Consider the following 6,632-nt stretch of genomic DNA (forward strand, 5'->3'; position numbering starts at 1 on the left):
ATTATGAGAGAGGAAAAAATGGTTGTAGAAATTTTCATGTTACTAAAACACCTCTCTATGTGCTGAAATTTTTGAAGCTACACTTGTTTTATCTTCCTATGCTTGTTACTTTGCTCTTCATGAACTTGTTTATTTACAAGATTCCTTTGCATAGGAAGCATGTTAGACTTAAATGTGTTTTGAATTTGCCTCTTGATGCTCTCTTTTGCTTCAAATACTATTTCTTATGAGTGCATCATTAAAACTGCTGAGCCCATCTTAATGGCTATAAAGAAAGAACTTCTTGGGAGATAACCCATGTGTTATTTTGCTACAGTACTTTGTTTTATATTTGTGTCTTGGAAGTTGTTTACTACTGTAGCAACCTCTCCTTATCTTAGTTTTGTGTTTTGTTGTGCCAAGTAAAGTCTTTGATAGTAAAGTAAGTACTAGATTTGGATTACTGCGCAGTTCCAGATTTCTTTGCTGTCACGAATCTGGGTCTACCCCCCTGTAGGTAGCTCAGAAAATTAAGCCAATTTACGTGCATGATCCTCAGATATGTACGCAACTTTCATTCTATTTGAGCATTTTCATTTGAGCAAGTCTGGTGCCATTTTAAAATTCGTCAATACGAACTGTTCTGTTTTGACAGATTCTGCCTTTTATTTCGCATTGCCTCTTTTGCTATGTTGGATGAATTTCTTTGATCCATTAATGTCCAGTAGCATTATGCAATGTCCAGAAGTGTTAAGAATGATTGTGTCACCTCTGAATATGTTAATTTTTATTGTGCACTAACCCTCTAATGAGTTGTTTCGAGTTTGGTGTGGAGGAAGTTTTCAAGGGTCAAGAGAGCAGGATGATATACTATGATCAAGAAGAGTGAAAGCTCTAAGCTTGGGGATACCCCGGTGGTTCACCCCTGCATATATTAAGAAGACTCAAGCGTCTAAGCTTGGGGATGCCCAAGGCATCCCCTTCTTCATCGACAACATTATCAGGTTCCTCCCCTGAAACTATATTTTTATTCCATCACATCTTATGTGCTTTTCTTGGAGCGTCGGTTTGTTTTTGTTTATGTTTGTGTTTGAATAAATTGGATCACATCATGCTTGTGTGGGAGAGAGACACGCTCTGCTGGTTCGTATGAACACATGTGTTCTTAGCTTTTAGTATTCATGGCGAAGTTTCTTCTTCGTTAAATTGTTATATGGTTGGAATTGGAAAATGATACATGTAGTAATTGCTATAAATGTCTTGGGTAATGTGATACTTGGCAATTGTTGTGCTCATGTTTAAGCTCTTGCATCATATGCTTTGCACCTATTAATGAAGAAATACATAGAGCATGTTAAAATTTGGTTTGCATATTTGGTTTCTCTAAGGTATAGATAATTTCTAGTATTGAGTTTGAACAACAAGGAAGACGGTGTAGAGTCTTATAATGTTTACAATATGACTTTTATGTGAGTTTTGCTGCACCATTCATCCTTGTGTTTGTTTCAAATAACCTTGCTAGCCTAAACCTTGTATCGAGAGGGAATACTTCTCATGCATCCAAAATCCTTGAGCCAACCACTATGCCATTTGTGTCCACCATACCTACCTACTACATGGTATTTTCCGCCATTCCAAAGTAAATTGCTTGAGTGCTACCTTTAAAATTCCATCATTCACCTTTGCAATATATAGCTCATGGGACAAATAGCTTAAAAACTATTGTGGTATTGAATATGTACTTATGCACTTTATCTCTTATTAAGTTGCTTGTTGTGCGATAACCATGTTCACTGGGGACGCCATCAACTATTTTTTGTTGAATTTCATGTGAGTTGCTATGCATGTTCGTCTTGTCTGAAGTAAGAGAGATCTACCACCTTATGGTTAAGCATGCATATTGTTAGAGAAGAACATTGGGCCGCTAACTAAAGCCATGTTCCATGGTGGAAGTTTCAGTTTTGGACAACAATCCTCAAATCTCAAATGAGAAAATTCTTAATTGTTGTTATATGCTTATGCATAAAAGAGGAGTCCATTATCTGTTGTCTATGTTGTCCCGGTATGGATGTCTAAGTTGAAGAATAATCAATAGCGAGAAATCCAATGCGAGCTTTCTCCTTAGACCTTTGTACAGGCGGCATAGAGGTACCCCTTTGTGACACTTGGTAAAAACAATGCATTGTGATGATCCGGTAGTCCAAGCTAATTAGGACAAGGTGCGGGCACTATTAGTATACTATGCATGAGGCTTGCAACTTGTAAGATATAATTTACATGATACATATGCTTTATTACTACCGTTGACAAAATTGTTTCATGTTTTCAAAATCAAAGCTCTAGCACAAATATAGCAATCGATGCTTTTCCTCTATGAGGACCATTCTTTTACTTTCAATGTTGAGTCAGTTCACTTATTTCTCTCCACCTCAAGAAGCAAACACTTGTGTGAACTATGCATTGATTCCTACATACTTGCTTATTGCACTTATTATATTACTCTATGTTGACAATATCCATGAGATATACATGTTACAAGTTGAAAGCAACCGCTGAAACTTAATCTTCTTTTGTGTTGCTTCAATGCCTTTACTTTGAATTATTGCTTTATGAGTTAACTCTTATGCAAGACTTATTGATGCTTGTCTTGAAGTATTATTCATGAAAAGTCTTTGCTATATGATTCAGTTGTTTACTCATGTCATTACCATTGTTTTGATCGCTGCATTCACTACATATGCTTTACAAATAGTATGATCAAGATTATGATGGCATGTCACTCCAGAAATTATCTGTGTTATCGTTTTACCTGCTCGGGACGAGCAGAACTAAGCTTGGGGATGCTGATACGTCTCCGACGTATCGATAATTTCTTATGTTCCATGCCACATTATTGATGTTATCTACATGTTTTATGCACACTTTATGTCATATTCGTGCATTTTCTGGAACTAACCTATTAACAAGATGCCGAAGTGCCAGTTCCTATTTTCTGCTGTTTTTGGTTTCAGAAATCCTAGTAACGAAATATTCTCGGAATCGGACGAAATCAACGCCCAGGTTCCTATTTTTCCCGGAACCATCCAGAACACCCGAGAGCCGCCAGAGGGGAGCCCTAGGGGCCCCACACCACACCCTGGTGCGGCCAGAGGGGGGGCCGCGCCGCCCTATGGTGTGGGTCCCCCCCAGAAGCCCTCCTGCGCCGCCTCTTCGCCTATTTAAAGCCCCTGGATCGAAAACCCTGATGCGTTCGACGAAACCCACAGAAACCTTCCAGAGCCGCCGCCATCGCGAAGCCAAGATCTGGGGGACAGGAGTCTCTGTTCCGGCACGCCGCCGGGACGGGGAAGTGCCCCCGGAAGGCTTCTCCATCGACACCGCTGCCATCTCCACCGCCATCTTCATCACCGCTGCTACTCCCATGAGGAGGGAGTAGTTCTCCATCGAGGCTCGGGGCTGTACCGGTAGCTATGTGGTTAATCTCTCTCCATGTACTTCAATACAATGATCTCATGAGCTGCTTTACATGATTGAGATTCATATGAGTTTTGTATCACAATTCATCTATGTGTTACTCTAGTGATGTTATTAAAGTAGTTCTATTCCTCCTGCACGTGTGTAAAGGTGACTAGTGTGTGCACCGTGTGGTTCTTGTCGTAGGCTATGATCATGATCTCTTGTAGATTGTGGAGTTAATTATCATTATGATGGTATTGATGTGATCTATCTGGTTATATTGATCTATCTTACACTATAAGGTTACTTAAACATGAGCATTATTGTGGAGCTTGTTAACTCCGGCATTGAGGGTTCGTGTAATCCTACGCAATGTGTTCATCATCCAACAAAAGTGTAGAGTATGCATTTATCTATTCTGTTATGTGATCAATGTTGAGAGTGTCCACTAGTGAAAGTGTAATCCCTAGGCCTTGTTCCTAAATACTGCTGAGTTACTACTGCTTGTTTCTTGTTTCTTTGCGTTACTCGCTGCAATACTACCACCATCAACTACACGCCAGCAAGCTATTTTCTGGCACCGTTGCTACTGCTCATATATATTCATACCACCTGTATTTCACTATCTCTTCGCCGAACTAGTGCACCTATTAGGTGTGTTGGGGACACAAGAGACTTCTTGCTTTGTGGTTGCAGGGTTGCATGAGAGGGATATCTTTGACCTCTTCCTCCCTGAGTTCGATAAACCTTGGGTGATCCACTTAAGGGAAAACTTGCTGCTGTTCTACAAATCTCTGCTCTTGGAGGCCCAACACTGTCTACAGGAAAGGAGGGGGAACGTAGACATCATTCATCACAAAGTTCTTGTAACTTGGTGACAGTGATTGAAGAACACGATTAATCCCCAGTCTGTTAGGAATCACTATTCCCAAGTCACTGAGTTTCTTCGCATGCCCGGTCATGGCGAGCATGTGCTCACTAACGGAGCTGCCTTCTTCCATCATACAGCTGAAGAAATGTTTCGATGCTTCATAGCATTCCACGGCCGCATGAGTCTCGAATATAGCTTTCAGCTCATTCATCAACTCATGAGGATCGTGGTGCTCAAAACGTTTTTGAAGATCAGATTCCAGACTGCACAGGATGGCACACTGAACTTGAGAGTACCGAGTTTTCCGATTCTCGTAAACAGCTTTTACTTCATCGGTTTCAGTTTCTGCAGGAGGGTCACCTAGCGGTGCATCAAGCACATATTGCAGATTTCCGCCAGAGAGGAAGATCCTCACATGACGGAACCAGTCGGTGAAGTTGCTACCGTTGCTCTTAAGTTTTTCTTTCTCTAGGAACTGGTTAAAATTGATTGGGGACGCCATCTCTATAACATATATTTGCAAAAGTTTAGACTAAGTTTATGACAAATTGAGTTCAAATTTTAATTCAACATAATTAAAAATCTAGGTGAACTCCCACTCAAAACAATATCCCCCGCATTGCTTTAGTGATTACACGAACCAAATCCACCGCACCTAAGTCCGATCATCACGAGACAAGGTGTGATTTCAATGGCGAACACTCAAAGTGTTCATCATATCAACCATATGATTCATGCTCTACCTTTCGGTATCACGTGTTCCGAGACCATGTCTGTACATGCTAGGCTCGTCAAGGCCACCTTAGTATCCGCATGTGCAAAACTGTCTTGCACCCGTTGTATGCACTTGTTGATTCTATCACACCCGATCATCACGAGATGCTTCGAAACGACAAGTCTTGGCAACGGTGCTACTAAGGATGAACACTTTATTATCTTGAGATTTTAGTGAGGGATCATCTTATAATGCTACCGTCGCGATCTAAGCAAAATAAGATGCATAAAAGGATTAACATCACATGCAGTTCATATGTGATATGATATGGCCCTTTTGTCTTTGCGCCTTTGATCTTCATCTCCAAAGCACGGACATGATCTCCATCATCTTCGGGCATGATCTCCATCATCTTCGGTGTAGCGTCAAGGTCAATGGCGCCGTCTTCATGATTGTCCTCCATGTAGCAACTATTACAACTACTTTGAAATACTACTCAACATGAAATTTAAAGACAACCATAAGGCTCCTGCCGGTTGCCACAATACAATAATGATCATCTCATACATATTCATCATCACATTATGGCCATATCACATCACCAAACCCTGCAAAAACAAGTTAGACGTCTCTAATTTGGTTTGCATATTTTACGTGGTTTAGGGTTTTCGAGAGAGATCTAATCTACCTACGAACATGAACCACAACGTTGATACTAATGTTTTCAATAGAAGGTAAATTGAATCTTCACTATAGTAGGAGAGACAGACACCCGCAAAGCCTCTTATGCAATACAAGTTGCATGTCGAACGAGGAACAAGTCTCATGAACGCGGTCATGTAAAGTTAGTCCGAGCCGCTTCATCCCACTATGCCACAAAGATGCAAAGTACTCAAACTAAAGATAACAAGAGCATCAACGCCCACAAAACCATTGTATTCTACTCAGGCAACCATCTATGCATAGACACGGCTCTGATACCACTGTAGGATAACGTTGCATAGAAAACAAAATTTTCCTACCGCGAACACGCAATCCAAGCCAAGATGCAATCTAGAAGACGGTAGCAACGAGGGGATTATCGAGTCTCACCCTTGAAGAGATTCCAAAGCCTACAAGATGAGGCTCTTGTTGCTGCGGCAGACATTCACTTGCCGCTTGCAAAAGCGCGTAGAAGATCTTGATCACCGGCGCCACGAACGGGCAGCACCTCCGTACTCGGTCACACGTTCGGTTGTTGATGAAGACGACGTCCACCTCCCGTTCCAGCGGGCAGCGGAAGTAGTAGCTCCTCTTGAATCCGACAGCACGACGGCGTGGTGTCGGTGGCGGTGGAGAACTCCGGCGGAGCTTCGCTTAAGCACGCGGGAGCTATGGAGGAGAGGGGGTGATACGTCTCCAACGTATCTATAATTTCTGATGTTCCATGCTTGTTTTATGACAATACCGACATGTTTTGTTCACACTTTATATCATTTTTATGCGTTTTCCGGAACTAACCTATTGACGAGATGCCGAAAGGCCGATTCTTTGTTTTCTGCTGTTTTTGGTTTCAGAAATCCTAGTAAGGAAATATTTTCGGAATCGGACGAAATCAACACCGAAAGTCTT

The sequence above is a fragment of the Lolium perenne genome, chromosome 1, assembly GCF_019359855.2.
Source record: "Lolium perenne isolate Kyuss_39 chromosome 1, Kyuss_2.0, whole genome shotgun sequence".
Taxonomy (NCBI): domain Eukaryota; kingdom Viridiplantae; phylum Streptophyta; class Magnoliopsida; order Poales; family Poaceae; genus Lolium; species Lolium perenne.